Source organism: Eurosta solidaginis, chromosome 4 (assembly GCF_040869045.1).
Source record: "Eurosta solidaginis isolate ZX-2024a chromosome 4, ASM4086904v1, whole genome shotgun sequence".
Lineage (NCBI taxonomy): Eukaryota > Metazoa > Arthropoda > Insecta > Diptera > Tephritidae > Eurosta > Eurosta solidaginis.
In genome coordinates, this window is record NC_090322.1 from 66,681,863 (window position 1) to 66,700,734 (window position 18,872).

An 18,872-nucleotide genomic window follows, 5' to 3' on the forward strand; every position below is an offset into this window, starting at 1 on the left:
CAATATTGTCAGTGTCTTCTCTTCTGTTAATCGTATGTTCTCTTTTTTGAAGTATTCGAAGGCTCTCTATGGTGTATCTCGTTTTTTCTCTTTTCTCTTTGTCCAATATTCTTGTATTTGCAAAGTCAGCTGTGTGGTTGTTTGTTACCGCGTGTTGAGATAAAGCTGTGCTTTGTTTTTGTTTGCGTAAGTCGGCTTCGTGTTCAGCTAATCGCGTACCTAGTGTTCTTTTTGTTGTGCCAATGTACACTTTGTTGCAGTTTTCGCTGTCGTTACCTTTGCACTGTATTTCATATACTACATTACTTTGTTGTTGGATATCTATAGGGCTTTTTGTTTTAGTGAAACACGTCGCTAGAGTGCAATTCGATTTGAATGCCAATGTTGTGTGGGATGTTCTCTTATTATTATGATCATGTGCAAGACTTTCTGTCAGCCTGGGAATGTATGTGACACTGAAGTATCGCTTTGTTTGGTTATCTATATTTGGGGTTTGTTTTGTTGTGTTTTTTATGTCCATTAGTTTTTTGTCGATTAGATTGGTTATTAAGTAGTCAGGGTAGTTATTCTTTTTAAGCGTGTTTTTAATATTTCTTACATTGGTCTCATGAAACTGTTGATGGCTTATTGATAATACTTTATGTATAAAATTATTTGCTGTATTAATTTTATATTTAAAGGGCTGAGAAGGAAAATAGTTCATTAGGCGCTCAGAAGCCGTTGGTTTAGAGTACCAATCTAAAATCAAATTATTGTTGTTGTTGTGAATGCGGGTGTCCAAGAAAGGAATACTGCCATTTACTTCTTTCTCTATAGTAAATCTTAACTTGTTGTGGTATTTGTTGAGTGTATCTAAAATTATATTTGCGTCGTCCTTTTCAATAATCGCGAAGATGTCGTCTACGTATTTGACTAGAAATTTTATTTGTATGCCGTGTTGTTTTTGGAGTTCCATGAATGTGAAGTTGAGTACATCGTCCATGACTATGTCGGCAATAGTGGGGGAGAGGGGGTTGCCCATGGGCATGCCATAAATTTGTGTATACATTTTGTCGTTGTGTGTGAAGTAATTGTTATCTTTGAGGCAGAAATCTAATATGCTTTGGAACTTGCTCTTAGATATAGTCGTGTTTTTTGCTATTTCTTCCCATTTCCGCATTATGATTTTTGACGCTAAATTTGTTGGTATGTTGGTGAACAAGGAGACAACATCGAACAACACTAACACATCTTTTTCACAAACATTTATATTGTTTAGTCTTTCTTTTAATTCATATGAGTTTTTAATGTTGAGTTCAGGCGAAATCAACGATATCAGTATTTTTCCTATAAATTTGGAGAGCTGATAACATGGGACATTGGTGCACGAAACAATTGGACGTAGGGGACATTCAGGTTTGTGGATTTTTGGTAGCCCATATAAACGAGGGGCAGTTGCTGCCGTGCTCGTCAATTGTTGTTTTTCTCTTAAGCTAATGTGTTTGCCTTTATATAGTTCGTAAACTATGTTGTTGTTTTTCCTTTGTAGTGTGTTTGTTGGATCGCCTCTAACTACTTTGTAAGTATTCTTGTCTCCTAGTAGATTTTCCATTTTAGTGTTGTAGTCCATTTTGTAGAGTGCTGTTGTTTTGTTTCCTTTGTCGCTGTCTGTGATGACTATGTCGTCTTTGTGTGTCTTAAGGAACGCTTTTGTTTTCCTATATGTTTCTAATATGAATTTTTCCACAGAATTGTGCCTGATGTTGCGCTTAAAATTCATAATTCTGTTGCTGAGTTTATTTCTTGCTACTTCCTTTTCTTTTTCTGTTTCTAAAGTCTCGAAAACTTGTTCCATTTCGGCTATTGTTTGGACAGAGGAAAAATTGTTTGTTGTAGTTGGCAATGTAAATTTTTTGCCTAAAGACAGTAGCCACTTGACATCCTCGGGAAATTCTATATTTGTAGCGTTGACAAACCATTCAGAGTTAAGGCTGACGCCTAATTTCCGAATTTGCTCGTGTTTGAGCTTCTGAATTTTGGAGGAAATGGTTGTTTCACTTTGTTTACCGATCTTATTACTTAGAGAGTTTTGCTTGACGACGACTGCCTTAAATTCATCTTCATTGAGAGTCCTACGTGTTTGTTGATGTGCATTATATATTGTATCCTTAGTTACTTTTATGTTCATATTTGTTTGCGTGATTTCAATATTGAGAATTTTTAAGAAAAATTGGTGTTTTGTTTTTTCTATTTGTTGCTGTACTTTGTCGGATGTTGTGTTTATTAGCGTGCTTTTTAGTGTGTTTGAAAGATGGTTCGGTATGAGACCGTATCTTTTACATTCCAGTAAATATTTTAGTTGTTGTGATTGCTTAGCTAATTTAATTTTCTGTTTGCTAAATTGTTTTAAGTACATGCAAGTGTGTTCACCGTATTTGTACTTCATGTGATTGTAGAAGTTCTTCATTTTCAGGTTTCTTATGTTGCTTTCTGTTTTTGTTGTTTAAATAAATAGATAGTACTAATTGTATTTGTACGGCTGGCTTTCCGTGATTGAATATACAAGATTTTTGTTACCGATCAGTTTGTTTGGCATGCAGATTTTTTAATTTTTATAAGCTTTTCTGATCTAATTGTTGATAGTGCGAATAAAAGAGACTTATTCCACCTTATAACTCAACGTTTCGCCAAATTTCCTTGGCATCATCAGGAGTTGAGATATCTATATTTATTTAATATAAGAAAGCGAACATTACAATAAGTTTTTATTTTTTTACATCCATATATATAGAGATATGTAAGGAGACGGTGAACATGATTACACATCAAACAAAAATTACACTTGACAATAATGTTAATTTTGCACTTACTTACATAAAAATGTGTTGCTTTAAATATTCAAATATGTTAAAACCATTAAACTATTAAAACTAAATCAAAAATCGATACCATCGCTAATAAACACAACATCCGACAAAGTACAGCAACAAATAGAAAAAACAAAACACCAATTTTTCTTAAAAATTCTCAATATTGAAATCACGCAAACAAATGTGAACATAAAAGTAACTAAGGATACAATATATAATGCACATCAACAAATACGTAGGACTCTCAATGAAGATGAATTTAAGGCAGTCGTCGTCAAGCAAAACTCTCTAAGTAATAAGATCGGTAAACAAAGTGAAACAACCGTTTCCTCCAAAATTCAGAAGCTCAAACACGAGCAAATTCGGAAATTAGGCGTCAGCCTTAACTCTGAATGGTTTGTCAACGCTACAAATATAGAATTTCCCGAGGATGTCAAGTGGCTACTGTCTTTAGGCAAAAAATTTACATTGCCAACTACAACAAACAATTTTTCCTCTGTCCAAACAATAGCCGAAATGGAACAAGTTTTTGAGACTTTAGAAACAGAAAAAGAAAAGGAAGTAGCAAGAAATAAACTCAGCAACAGAATTATGAATTTTAAGCGCAACATCAGGCACAATTCTGTGGAAAAATTCATATTAGAAACATATAGGAAAACAAAAGCGTTCCTTAAGACACACAAAGACGACATAGTCATCACAGACAGCGACAAAGGAAACAAAACAATAGCACTCTACAAAATGGACTACAACACTAAAATGGAAAATCTACTAGGAGACAAGAATACTTACAAAGTAGTTAGAGGCGATCCAACAAACACACTACAAAGGAAAAACAACAACATAGTTTACGAACTATATAAAGGCAAACACATTAGCTTAAGAGAAAAACAACAATTGACGAGCACGGCAGCAACTGCCCCTCGTTTATATGGGCTACCAAAAATCCACAAACCTGAATGTCCCCTACGTCCAATTGTTTCGTGCACCAATGTCCCATGTTATCAGCTCTCCAAATTTATAGGAAAAATACTGATATCGTTGATTTCGCCTGAACTCAACATTAAAAACTCATATGAATTAAAAGAAAGACTAAACAATATAAATGTTTGTGAAAAAGATGTGTTAGTGTCGTTCGATGTTGTCTCCTTGTTCACCAACATACCAACAAATTTAGCGTCAAAAATCATAATGCGGAAATGGGAAGAAATAGCAAAAAACACGACTATATCTAAGAGCAAGTTCCAAAGCATATTAGATTTCTGCCTCAAAGATAACAATTACTTCACACACAACGACAAAATGTATACACAAACTTATGGCATGCCCATGGGCAACCCCCTCTCCCCCACTATTGCCGACATAGTCATGGACGATGTACTCAACTTCACATTCATGGAACTCCAAAAACAACACGGCATACAAATAAAATTTCTAGTCAAATACGTAGACGACATCTTCGAGATTATTGAAAAGGACGACGCAAATATAATTTTAGATACACTCAACAAATACCACAACAAGTTAAAATTTACTATAGAGAAAGAAGTAAATGGCAGTATCCCTTTCTTGGACATCCGCATTCACAACAACAACAATAATTTGATTTTAGATTGGTACTCTAAACCAACGGCTTCTGGGCGCCTAATGAACTATTTTTCTTCTCAGCCCTTTAAATATAAAATTAATACAGCAAATAATTTTATACATAAAGTATTATCAATAAGCCATCAACAGTTTCATGAGACCAATGTAAGAAATATTAAAAACACGCTTAAAAAGAATAACTACCCTGACTACTTAATAACCAATCTAATCGACAAAAAATTATGTAAGTAAGTGCAAAATTAACATTATTGTCAAGTGTAATTTTTGTTTGATGTGTAATCATGTTCACCGTCTCCTTACATATCTCTATATATATGGATGTAAAAAAATAAAAACTTATTGTAATGTTCGCTTTCTTATATTAAATAAATATAGATATCTCAACTCCTGATGATGCCAAGGAAATTTGACGAAACGTTGAGTTATAAGGTGGAATAAGTCTCTTTTATTCGCACTATCAACAATTAGATCAGAAAAGCTTATAAAAATTAAAAAATCAAATACCTACATACGAGAGTATCCATAGTGTACAACTGGAGAGCTAAAATGGGCTTTTAAAATGACGTTTAATAGCGGGCGCTTTCAGCAAACACAACTATTTATCAGTCGTAGAGTGATAACTTTTTGAACGCACCATTGAGTGTTTATGATCCACCCAACGATTGGAATTTAACGTCAAATTACTGAACAGAAAGTTGTTTCGATGTATTTACTCAACGTGTTTATTCTGCAGTCTGGCAGTTTTTTGACATATTAAAGTGTTGTTTCTTAATACAACTTTTCCTCTTAATATTATGGTCCAGTGTGAAAAATAATTCAAGGATTCCGTTTCCTTAAAATTTATGGATAATTATTTCAATTGGTATTGGCTCAAATAGACTATCATAAAACAAAATTTTCTATCACTCAACTGATGGAAAAAATTTTACAACGTATCAACAAAAATTGTGCTCGCTGAAAGCACCGATTGTGTACAATATGCACCATAGCATTCCATTCAAAAACCGCGACCGGTGTTTTCATTCACGTATTTTTTCAGCTACCACCTGCTTTTGAGAATACCAAAATTATATCTAGGCCCTTAGCGTGTTATACGATCCGTGATCGAAATCCATTATCAGAACATAATATATCTTCTGATGAAGCGGAATAATGACACATGTACGTAAACTAGGGACCAAGCATACGCATCCAATTAAATCTACAATATTGTTACAATATTAGCAACACTAAGGGGTACTGTCGTCTCTAAGGCGATGCTAAACAGTGATATCATGCACATCCATAGATCAATCATTATGTATCTACATAAACAAATCAATAATTGCGTCTACACATATGTACGTATACGAGCAGGGGAGAAGCAATGCACAACCACATGCATATATCTTATCTGAATTGCTCACAAGAGAGGGCAATAATTTCTACAAGTATTACTCAAATGAGAAGTTATAAACATAGTTGTGGCTGGCGATTTTGTAGCTGATAACTAACTAGTAAGTTCTGGAATGGAAAAGCCTAGAAGTATGCAATGAGAAATCAAAATAGTATAAAAGGCGCGACAGTAGAGGCGAGAATTCAGTTTCATTTGAGCTATCAATCAGTTTGGTTATTAAGCAAGCTATTCTTGCAAAGTTTGAGTGTTATTGTGAAGTACTTTAATAAAGACCATTTGCATTATTAAATATTGGAGTTATTTATTCAACAGTTTAGTGATTCGAACTTAGCAGAGGGTTGCAAATAAGAGGATTTGCAAGTAAATTCCTTACAATTGGTGTCAGAAGAGGAATTGTTGAATAAATTCCAGAGGACAACAAGGACATGGCAAAGTTCAGTGAATGGAAGATCCAGCAACTTAAGAAGGAGTTGGAGAGCCGTGGATTGAATACAAGCGGCGTTAAACTCGAACTTCAGGCGCGGCTACGAGAGGCAATGGAAGCAGAAGGAATTGATGTGGATGAGTATGTCTTTTATCCTGATGGGGACGAGACAACAGCAAAAATTGAAGAGAAAAACGAAACATCGCAGACAGTTACGAGGACAGACTTAGGCATGATTTTGGCTGCAATATCTGCACAAACATCGACAGTAGAAGAAATGTCGTCAGAAATAACATCGAAGATTGAAGCACAAGAAACGCGTATGTCAGAAATGTCGACACAGATAACATCCAAGATGGAAGCACAGGAGGCACATATTGCAGAAATGTCGTCAGAAATAACATCGAAGATTGAAGCACAAGAAACGCGTATATCAGAAATGTCGACGCAGATTACATCCAAGATGGAAACACAACTGGAAGAGCAAAAGACATATATGACATCTCAGTTGGCTGAGCAGCTGAAAGCACAGGAGGCCCGCATAATCTCGCAGCTGAAGGCACAGGAGATAAAGGTAACATCGAAGCTGGAGGCCCAGGATACAACAATTTTACAGTTTGAGGAAAAAATCGAGGCCGAAGTGGATGCTTTGAGAGGATGTATCGAGCAGTTGCAACTGAATCTCCCAGCAGTTTCAACGAGTAATCCAAAGGTAAAAACACAATCCTTTGACGGTTCTGTTCCTTTCCAGATCTTTAAGCTACAGTTTGAGAAGACCGCAACAGTGAACAACTGGAATGCTGAAGATAAAGTTGCTGCACTCTTCGTAGCATTGAAAGGATCAGCTGCCGAATCTTACAGACTATTCCAGAGTACGAACGGAACAGCTATGACGGATTGATGGCCGCTGTCGAGAGACGTTATGGAAGCGATCATAGAAAACAGATATTCAAAATTGAGTTACAAAACAGCCACCAAAGAGCGAATGAGACTTTGCAGTAGTTTGCCTCGGATGTTGAAAGGTTGGCACATTTGGCAAATGCAGACGCACCCGTGGAGTACACCGAGAGGGTAAAAATCCAGAGTTTTATAAATAGCATACGGGACGTAGAAACGAAGCGAGCGACATATGCAAACCCAAAACCCACTTCGCAGAAACGGTATCCTATGCACTGACAGCGTCGCTTTTGAGTAAGCCCGCATACAAAGCTCATCGCATGGAAGTGGAAAGGCCAGACTGGGTAGACACAATTTTGGAAGCATTGAAGGGTATGCAGCAGAAGAATAATGATGCAGTCAAATGCTTTAAGTGTGGGAAGCCAGGGCATATTGCGCTTTATTGCAACACCAACCCAAACAGTTCCAAAAATGTGGGTGTTCGTAAACGCAGAGCTGAAGGAGAGGAGCAAATCTCAAAATCCACTCAATCGTTAAACTAAAGCGAGTCAGCCACAAGGCTCTCGCAAATTGGAAGAAGATCAAGCAATCTTACTGTCGGAGGACATGTGGATGGAAAGGAACGTTTACTGAGTGTAGATACAGGTGCACCCCATTCCATCATTCGATCAGATTTAGTCAACAAGAAGATAAGACCATGGCTTGGAGCAAGATTACGTACAACCACGGGAGAGGACACCCAGGCAATTGGAGAAGTAGCATGTGAAGTAGCAATTGGGAACGTCACGGTACTACACAATTTTATAGTGGCAGAGATTGTTGATGAAATCATAATTGGAGTGGACTTCTTAATCAACCAAGGCATCAAGATCGATATGCAAAGCAAGACGATGCGATATAAGAACATGGATGTGCCACTTAATTTCGGCTACGAGAGAGGCTACAGCAGTAAACGAGTGCTGGTGGAAGAGAGTCAGCAAATACCACCAAAATCCGAAGCAGTCATCTGGGCAAAGGTTGATGAAGATTGTGGGACAAACAAATTGTTGGTTGTCGAAGCAGCAAACAAATCAGCACCGAACATACTCGTAGGAAAACCCCTGGCTATGACAAAACAAGATGGACGTATTCCGGTAAGAGTATTCAATGAGTTCAAGTCACCACTCAAACTAACCAAAGGAGCTATTGTGGGAAGATGCCAAGAGGCTGAAATAGTTATTAACTGTGAAGAGCTCCAGGAACACGTTTCATCTAGTAATACTGATCTTTTAAATGACATTACGGCATGGACGGAGGGGCTAGAGGGAGATTATCAGAGTAAGGCAAAGCAACTGCTCCTAAAGCACACAAACATATTTGACCAGGATGGTTCCAAACCAGGCCGACCCAATGTTGTGAAACAGCAAATTGACACTGGAGACGCGAGGCCGATACGTCACGCTCCACGTAGTGTTCCACTGACGAAGCGGAAAATTGTGAGTCAAATTATATAAGAAATGAGCGACAGCGGCGTCATCGAACCATCAGCTACTCCCTGGAGCTCACCGGTAGTACTTGTAAAGAAGAAGGATGGAAAAATGAGGTTTTGCGTGGACTACCGGAAGTTGAATGACGTTACGAAAAAGGATAGCTACCCATTGCCAAGAATTGACGACACTCTGGACTCGCTATCTGGTACGAAATGGTTTTCCACGCTGGACTTGAAAAGCGGCTACTGGCAAGTTGAGGTGAAGGAGGAAGATAAAGAGAAAACAGCCTACGGTGTCGGTGATGTTCTTTGGCAATTTACAGTGATGCCTTTTAGACTTTGTAATGCACCAGCTACTTTTGAGAGACTCATGGACCAGGTACTGAAAGGACTACATTGGAAAACATGTTTGGTGTACCTGGACGACATAATCGTATTGGGGAAAAACTTTGATGAACATCTTAAGAATTTGGAGGAAGTTTTCCAGAGAATAGCTGGCGCTGGTCTGAAGTTAAGTCCCAAAAAGTGTACGCTGTTTAAAAAGGAAGTAAATTATTTGGGTCACAAGGTAACGACAGAGTGCATTTGCACTGCGAACGAAAAGATAGAGGCTGTAAAGGATTGACCAAGACCACAGAACCTACATGAATTGAGAAGTTTGCTTGGGCTGTGCAAATATTACCGCCGATTTGTACCAAATTTTTCCAGCGTAGCCCATAGCCTCCAAGAGCTTACAAGAAAAAATAAAGCTTTTGAATGGAAGAAGGAGCAAGAAGTGGCTTTCCAAACATTGAAGGAGTGGTTGTGCACTGCCCCAATGTTAGCATATCCAATTTCAGGAGCAACATTTATTCTAGGCACAGATGCGAGTGGGTATGCTATAGGAGGCGTTTTATCACAACTGGTCGATGGACAGGAGAAGGTAGTTGCATATTACAGCCGTTCGATTGGAAAAAAAGAGAGGAACTACTGCGTACGCGGAGAGAGCTGTTGGCATTGGTAGAGTGCATTAAACATTTTCACAAATACCTCTACGGCCAGCGATTCCGCGTCAGGACAGATCACGCAGCGTTAAAATGGCTTCTGCAGTTCCGTAATCCGGAAGGACAACTGGCGCGGTGGATCGAGCGACTACAAAGCTATGACTTTTCCATTGAGCATCGAAAAGGTAGTACCCATGGAAATGCCGATGCAATGTCACGCATACCATGTAGTTTGGAATGCAAGCACTGTTCAAAGGCCGAGGCTAAAGAAGGCATTATAGATGTCCGGCTAATGACTATAACGTGTACGGATGAATGGGACAAGGAACAATTAAGAAAGTGTCAGCTAGAAGATACAGATCTGTCACATGTTATGCAAGGGCTCGAACGAAATGAAAGACCAAGTAGAGAGGAGATGTCAACAGAGAGTCCCATTGCGAAGTCATATTGGGTACAGTGGAACAGTTTAGAATTGATATCCGGTTGCCTTCATCGAGTATGGGTTAGTGAGGATGGTCAATACAAGAAGAAACTAATAGTTGTTCCCAGAAAGAGGATTCCTGACGTGCTCAGCGAGCTGCATAATGGTCCAAGTGGAGGTCATCTTGGAGTCACAAAGACGCTCGAGAAAATTAAGCAGAGATTCTATTGGGTTGGTTGCCGTCAGCCGGTCGCCGAATGGATTGCCAACTGCGAGGTATGCAACAGAGCGAAAGGGCCCAAAACACGAAGTCATGGCCAGATTAAGCAGTATATTTCAGGTGCACCATTTAAAAGGATCGCCATGGATGTCGCAGGTCCATTTCCTACTAGCAACCATGGAAACAAATACGTACTGGTGGTTATGGATTATTTCAGTAAATGGCCAGTGGTATACCCAATCCCAAACCAAGAAGCAGAAACAGTAGCAGAAGTGTTTACAAACGAATGGGTTGCAAGGTATGGGGTACCAATGGAGTTACATTCTGACCAGGGCAGGAATTTTGAATCAGCTGTGTTCCAAGGAATATGCAAGAAGTTGGGCATTCGAAAAACACGGACAACTGCATTGCATCCTCAGTCCGATGGTATGGTGGAACGTTTCAATGGAACATTGGAGGAGCATTTAAGGAAAGTAGTAGACTAGTACCATAAGGACTGGGATAAACACATATCATTATTCTTGATGGCCTACCGATCGGCAGTACATGAGACAACGGGCCAAACTCCCGCAAAGGTAATTTTTGGCAATGATCTTCGACTGCCAGCTTATTTGAAGTATGGGATAGATGCCGATGCGGAGAGGAATGTCAAGAAATCCACTGGTGTCTTGGAAGAAGAGCTGAGAGAGATACACGATCTGGTAAGGCAACGAGCAAAGATTATGAGTGACAAGATGAAAGCGAGGTACGATAAAGCAATTAATTCGGAAGGGTTTCAGGAAGGAGATTTGGTGCTGTTATGCAACCCACAACGAAAAAAGGTTTGTCCCCGAAATTGCAGTGTAACTGGGAAGGCCCATACAAAGTTGTAAAACCGATCAACGATGTAGTGTACCGCATACAAACCATTGGCAAACCACGAACCAAAATGAAAGTGGTTCATTTGGAGAGGCTAGCAGCGTTTAGATCGAGAGATTTGTCTGATCGGGACGATCAGACTTAAGTGGAGGGCAGTGTTACAATATTAGCAACACTAAGGGGTACCGCCATCTCTAAGGCGGTGCTAAACAGTGATATCATGCACATCCATAGATCAGTCATTATGTATCTACATCAGGGCTATTCATTTCATAGCACAATTGTGCCCTCTCAATTCACACGCGTATGATTCGCTCTGTCGTCGTTAGTTGAGTTAGTCGTCGCTTGGCACTTGGCGTAGCAACATCGGTGGTGGGTATCGGCTGATCGGTATCAAAATATGTATGAAAAATTATGCGCGATACATATGCTTGTTGTTAGCTCGTTGCTTGCTAGTAAGCGACTAAATGAAAAATCAATTCACCCGCACGATCATCGCTACGATTACGCTCTCACTAATACAGGTGCACTTTCAGTTTTGAATAGCCCTGATCTACATAAACGAATCAATTATTGCGTATACACATATGTACGTATACGAGCAGCGGAGAAGCAATGCACAAACACATGCATATATCTTATCTGAATTGCTCACAAGAGAGGGCAATAATGTTTGCAAGCATTACTCAAATGAGAAGTTATAAACAAAGTTGTGGCTGGCGATTTTGTAGCTGATAACTAACTAGTAAGTTCTGGAATGGAAAAGAGGCGATAATTCAGTTTCATTTGAGCTATCAATCAGTTTGGTTATTAAGCAAGCTATTCGTTGCAAAGTTTGAGTGTTATTGTGAAGTACTTTAATAAAGGCCATTTTGCATTATTAAATATTGGAGTTATTTATTCAACAGTTTAGTGATTCGAACTTAGCAGAGGGTTGCAAATAAGAGGATTTGTAAGTAAATTCGTTACAATGTATATGTACAAATTAATTGCATGCTTTGGACTCGCTAATACTCATGAACGGCTTGACCTATGTATTGCGATAATACTTTATTATTTCAAATCTTATGGTTTAAGGATACTTTAGAAAAAAAGAGTAATAATTTAAAAATGTGTTTAAGCTTATAACTTCGTCCTAGTTCATTTTGATTCTTCTTAAAGTAGGTTTTAGGAAATATTTCATTTGGGCTTGAGTACCATTAGACCTCTTGCTGATGACTAGACATATTTCTAAAATCTCAAGAGGTGTTTCGAAACAGTGGCGCATAGCCTACTCAGAAAAAGAAAGGCGTTCTCAGCAAAAGAGGGGATTTTTTATAAAGCAAATCACGCTAGTACTTAAGTTGAAAAAATTTAATTCCCAACATGTGGGTATCTAACTAGACTCAAATGTAAAATTCCATAGTACAGTATTTTTACGAAAATATAATAAAATATACATATATCGTTAGCTTAATGTGAAAATGTGCTAAGTCACTTTTTACGAATTTTACAGGAAACGAAAAAACTGAATAATTTTTGAAATAACCTTTTTTTTAAACTGTGAATGAGGATACCTTAGTTGCAATACTTTTGAGTGTAGAAGCTTTGAAAAAGATAAATAAAAATCATGTATGCTAACCCAGCAGTTATTTTATGACTTAGCACAATTTCCTCACTCAAAACAAATTTTTTTTCTCCAGAATTAGCACTTTTTACTCAATATGTTTCCCATCACTCCTCCCCTTTAATGAATGAAATATAACACTAAAACTATATATTTCACAAAAAATACTATTTATTTTTCAAACTATTTCTAACAATTGGCGGCCACCGTGCTGTAATGGTAGCGTGCTCCGCCTACCACACCGAATGCCCTGAGTTCACACCGCGGGCAAAGCAACATCAACATTTTAGAAATAAGGTTTTTCAATTAGAAGAACATTTTTCTAAGCGGGGTCGCCCCTCGGCAGTGTTTGGCAAGCACTCCGAGTATAATTCTGCCATGAAAAGCTCTCAGTGAAAACTCATCTGCCTCGCAGACGCCGTTCGGCGTCGGCATAAAACAAGAAGGTCCCGTCCCGCCAATTTGTAGGAAAAATTAAAAAAAGGAGCACGACGTAAATTGGAAGAGAAGCTCGGCCTAAAATCTCTTCGGAGGTTATCGCGCCTTACATTTATTTATTTTATTTCTAATGGTTCTGATCTGGACTCTTTTGCCGGATGGTGCGCAGACAATAACTTATTTTTAAGTTCAAACAAATGCTGTGTTGTGTCTTATTCCATAAAGAGAACTGCCACATACTTTATCTACAAACTAAACGATAAATATCTTAATCGTTGTCAAGAGAGTAAAGACTTGGTTGTACTTTTTGACTCCAAACTATCTTTTTCTAGTCACATTGATTTCGTTGTTTCAAAATTTGTTGCAATGGTTGGGTTCAGTAGACGTAACACCAGTGACTTTAGGGACCCTATGACGTTGAAGGCACTTTATATATCCTTGGTCAGAAGTGGTATTGAATATTGCTCAATAATATGGAATCCTTTCTATGAATCTAACTCCTATAAAATTGAGAAAGTTCCAAAAAATTTTACAAAACTGCTTTACGTATGCTTCACAGGCCAGACGGCCTCCCATCATATACCTGCAGTCACAAATTAGTTGGTCTTCAGGCTTTGCATGACAGAAGAACTTTTATCTCACTCATGCCCTGCAGTCAAAAGCCAAAGTAGTCAGCGAACATTCTAGTTCATTGACTAGAATTTTGTGGCGTTATTCATACTAGTTAGTGTATGAGTAGTTAACTGACTAGAATTGTGTGGCGTTCATCATACTAGTCAGCTTTTGAGTAGTTCATTGACTATAATTTTGTGGTGTGATTCATACTAGTTAGTGTATGAGTAGTTAACTGACTAGAATTTTGTGGCGTTCATCATACTAATCAGCATTTGAGTAGTTCATTGACTATAATTTTGTTGTATGATTCATACTAGTTAGTGTATGAGTAGTTAACTGACTAGAATTTCATGGGATTCATCATACTAGTCAGTTTTAGAATAGTTTATTGACTATAACTTTGTGATGTTGTTCATACTAGTTAGTATTTGAATGATTTAATCGACTAGAATTCCCAAACGTCCCAGACGAAATACCTATGCCGATGCCAAAACACCTTGACCATGAGGGCATCTGCACCCTCGAACATTTTTTCTACTTATCTTTAAAAGCACTTGCCATTCCAAAATAACGGAGAATGGCAAGGATAAACCCCCTACCAAAAACCGGAAACCCAACCAGTATCTACCGATATTATCCCTTTAGTCAGTAACTCATTTAAACGAAATTCTTCAGTTATCCAGATTTCCGTAAAGTGCATATCACTACTGATCTCCATTAACACTCATCATAGGACGGTGCTGGTGCTGCTTGGCCTGTCAACCATGACTGGCTCGTTCAAAAGCTTTTGTTATGGTCAACCACGGTACGTTAATGGAAGACCTAGAAGGGTCTCCCCTTCCCCCAAGTCTGATCGGCAAGCATGGGTGTAATTCAGGAAAGTAACATCAAACCAGAGAATTATTATACAAGGGGTGCCACTTTTGATTAACTTCTTCATATCACCACCAGAAGGAGTCACTACCGCTTCCTACGCCGATGACTGCAAAATAATGGCCACAGGTCCAGGCGCACAGATCGATGAGCTTTGCAACAGAATAAGCTACCTCCCTGATCTCTCCAGTTTTTTCGCCTCGCGAAACCTGGCATTATCACCGACTTAATCCTCCGCGACCTTCTTTACAACACGGACGTCCCAAATGTCGACCATTGTGAACATCCACGTCGATGGCACTACGCTACCGACTGTCTTATACCCTAAAATCTTGGGAATGACGCCTTGCCGGCAACACTTGGGGTAAAGACAAAGAAACGCTTTTTCACTTACAAAGCAAGTGGCCGGCATGATATGCGTCCCCGATATGGTCGCCAAGGTTAAATAAAGGTTACTCACTGGAAGAAAATACAGGCCTTCCAAAATTCTGCCCTCAGAATCGCTACGGGCTGTCTTCCTATGTCCCCAGAAAACCATCTACACTATGAGTGGAGAGTACTCCCCATTAGGGAGAGAAATAAAATGCTAACCAAACAGTTTCTCTTAAATACCCACAAACTGGCCATCCAAACCGACATCTGATTAATGAGACTACACCGCCCAGTGGCCATATCCGTAAGCATTATAAGGAAATACGCCACCTGAGAACACAGTCGTATGATGCTAAAAAGCACAAGCAGTTCCTGGAAGATATCCACAAACAGGCGTCGGACCTCTATGCCAGGAGTTGCCCGGCGAATCCGGTACTCGAAGAAAAGTACTCAGAACTAGCAGAGGAGGAACGCGGTATCCGTAGGAAAACGCGCGTCAGTCCAGCTCAACTTCGATCTGGATACTGTAACAGGTTAAACTCTTACCTATTCAGAAATAACCCCGACATACAAAACATATGTACCCACATGACACCAACCATCTCTTTAACTGTATTGTGGAACCACCGCCTCTAATACCCCTCTCATTATGGTGCACCCCTGTTGAAACAACAAGTTTCCTTGGACTCCCGTTAGAGGATATTGATGACAAATTGTGATGGGTCGCACCTATTGAATGGGGCGAAGCACTGCTACAACAACAACAACTGGCTCGTTCTTTCTCCATTACATGGCTAGATAATTTATTGCGCTGCGACCTCCTTCACACCACCTCATCAAAGGATGAACCTTAAAAGTTCTCTTGGCTTGAGATTTCGTCACATATCAGGAGGATATGATCCGCTCTCCGCTGATCGTTTAAAAAATCGCCAAGTGTTATTTCGTTCCGTTGGCTGAGTAGATTGCGTGCAAGCTTTTTGAGTGGCCGGCCAAAGTCGGCAAAGTTTAGGAACGAAACTTCAAAATCAAGAAGAACTATAAAGGAGGAGTTACTATCATTTCTTATGCCGACAGCTGCATAATAATGGCAAAAGTCCGTGGCCCCTCAATAGATAAATTAGTTTACAAAATGATTGATTATCTATCTAATTTAATATCTCTAGTTCAATATACATCAACTTAATTGTAATATGCATAGGTATTACTATAAGGCCGCAAGACACCCTTAATACACGTCCTAAAATTTTGGAGAGGTATCAAAATACTTGTTTTGGAACGCGAATCCGAAGATAAAATCAAAGAGTTTGTGTCTATCAAAATTTATGTTATTTATTTTATTTTTTATATATTGTTGTTTATTTTATTTGCTCGATACAATAGATTAATATAACATATCAATGTAATAAGATGAACATACCATGTGTGACCCCATCTAATTCGTTTCGTCCCTCCCACAAATTGTGATCCTCCCAGCAGCTCCTTGCAGCAGGACTGCTCCATATTCTCCAATCCGGGTCCGTCTCCTGACCCCGGTCCTTAGAAATGGTTTTGCTGCATCTGCCGGAAAAGAATCTTTTTAGGACGGTCATACTCTGTTCAGTGTGTCTCGTGCAAGGGATGGTTGCATCGGACAGGTTGTTCTGGGATTGATCCCAAAACCCGACGTCCACGTAACTTTTATAAATCTTTTGTGGCTCCTTGCTGTTCACGCCCAAGGGCGTCCCGTAGTCTACGTCTAAGCGCCCCCCACTACCTTCCAGCAGCCCCGCTGCTCAGCAAGCCACAACAAGTACCCGCTGCTGCTCGCGCCCCACGGCGCCAACAACTCAAACAGCTGCTACCACTCATAACTACAATCTTCGTTGTAGAGTCGGAAGCAATGCTGAGCAGCAGCCCCTGCCCCCGTCTTCTCCCCCCTCTTTTCCGGCAGCAATCGTGTAGGTCAGGGAAATAGACTCTTAGTCCCTACCTCCGTTTGCACCGTTTGCCAGCACAGAATATATATGTTTGCGACATCCGCCCAATGCAGCTCCTGCCTTGGGTGGTGCCACTTCCCTAGATGTTCTGGTCTCCGCAACGGCAACCCCCCGACGGGTTTCATCGCGCCTTGTTGCCAGGCCGCAAACCCAAATCATCCGGGTACCCCAATGCTTGCCCAAGGACGCCCAGTCCTAGGGCCACAACAGCAATTGCGTCCTGGCCTTCCCCAACCCAGGCGTAGTCACCCGTCACTTACCCCCAGAGTGGCGACGTCTCCCCTTATGCACTTCAGAATTCTGCAGTTAAACTGTAATGGACTAACTGGGAAGATTACGGAGATAGTCGATTTCATGAAGCGGCACAACAAACGCATTGCTGCGATTCAAGAGACTAAACTCACAGCAAGATCTGCATTGCAGACCTGCTCTGGGTATAACGTCTACAGGAAAGACCGCGAGAGTGGAAATGGAGGCGGTCTCGCGTTTATCATACACCACTCTGTGCAATATTGTATATTTGATCCTGTCATCGACCGCAGGGACAATGTCTTAGAACGTCAAGGCCCATCTGTCCGGTCAGGCGATGCAAACCTAGAAATCATCAACATCTACATCGCTCCTGCCACCTGTTGCCCCAGTGGATACCGCCCTAATATCAGGGCCTTACTCACTGGCAACAATCGCATTATCTTAGGCGATTTCAATGCCCATTATGATCTATGGCATTCAAACTTGCGGGCGGACAGTAGGGGTGAGATGTTGGCGGATCAAATAGAAGAAACGACGTTCTGCACAATAAACGGAGACGCCCCCACACGTATGGTAGGAAGCTGTCACAGCTCGCCAGATATCTGAATCGTGAGCGCAGAACTCGTCAACTGCGTGAACTGGCAGCCGATGGTAACATTGGCATCCGACCACCTGCCCATACTTATTTCGCTTGAGCGTAACGCCGACTTCATCGTCACTGAAAAACGCACTTTCATAAACTTCAAAAAAGGAAAGTGGGAAGAATATAAACCCTTTACAGACAGCCGCCTAGCTGCCCTCCCTATCCCGACTGATGCCCGCCAAGGGGAGCGTGCCTTCCGTAAGGTCATTAAATCCGCCTCGGCACATTTCATTCCCGCCGGGAGAATTCCCGAAATCCGGCCCACTTCCCGGCGGAGGCCGCAAACTTAGCGAGAGAACGTGACCTTATAAGACAGCTTAACCCAGGTGACCCCCAAATAAGGGATATAAACCAACGCATCAGATTGCTTGTAGATGAACACAAGCGGGCGAAATGGGAGGAGCACCTAAGAGGTCGTAACCTCTCTACCGGTGTGGGTAAACTTTGGTCCACCGTAAAGTCCCTATCGAATCCTACTAAGCACAAAGACAAAGTTTCCATCGCCTTTGGCGACAAAGTGCTGTCGGACGCGAAAAAAATGCGCGAGCGCTTTCTGCCGACAATATATAATGCATCCTACGGTCGACAAAGATAGACGGAGAGCCAATAGACGCGCACATAAACACAAATTCAGCGCGTCACCAATCACCATCACCGCTAAAGAGGTTGAGGACGCCATTGGTCATGCTAAACCATCCAAAGCAGTGGGCCCAGACGGCATAGCCATGCCGATGCTTAAAAACCTAGGGAAAGAGGGGTTCAAATATTTAGCACATGTCTTCAATCTGTCTCTTTCCACCTTTGCCATACCTGAGAAATGGAAAATGACCAAGGTGGTCCCGCTACTAAAGCCTGGGAAGCCAGCTAACATAGGTGAGTCGTATCGTCCGATATCTCTCCTATCGCCAGTGGCAAAGACGCTTGAAGCCATTCTTCCCCCTTATTTCCAACCAAATTTGCAGCTAGCCCCTCA

General features: G+C 40.4%; 1 protein-coding gene across 7 annotated transcripts in view; it reads left to right on the forward strand.

The window, feature by feature from the left end:
- Nucleotides 1–18,872, forward strand: part of dpr14 (defective proboscis extension response 14) — a 146,151-nt gene that overhangs the window by 73,487 nt on the left and 53,792 nt on the right. The gene's annotated exons all lie outside the window — the stretch shown is intronic.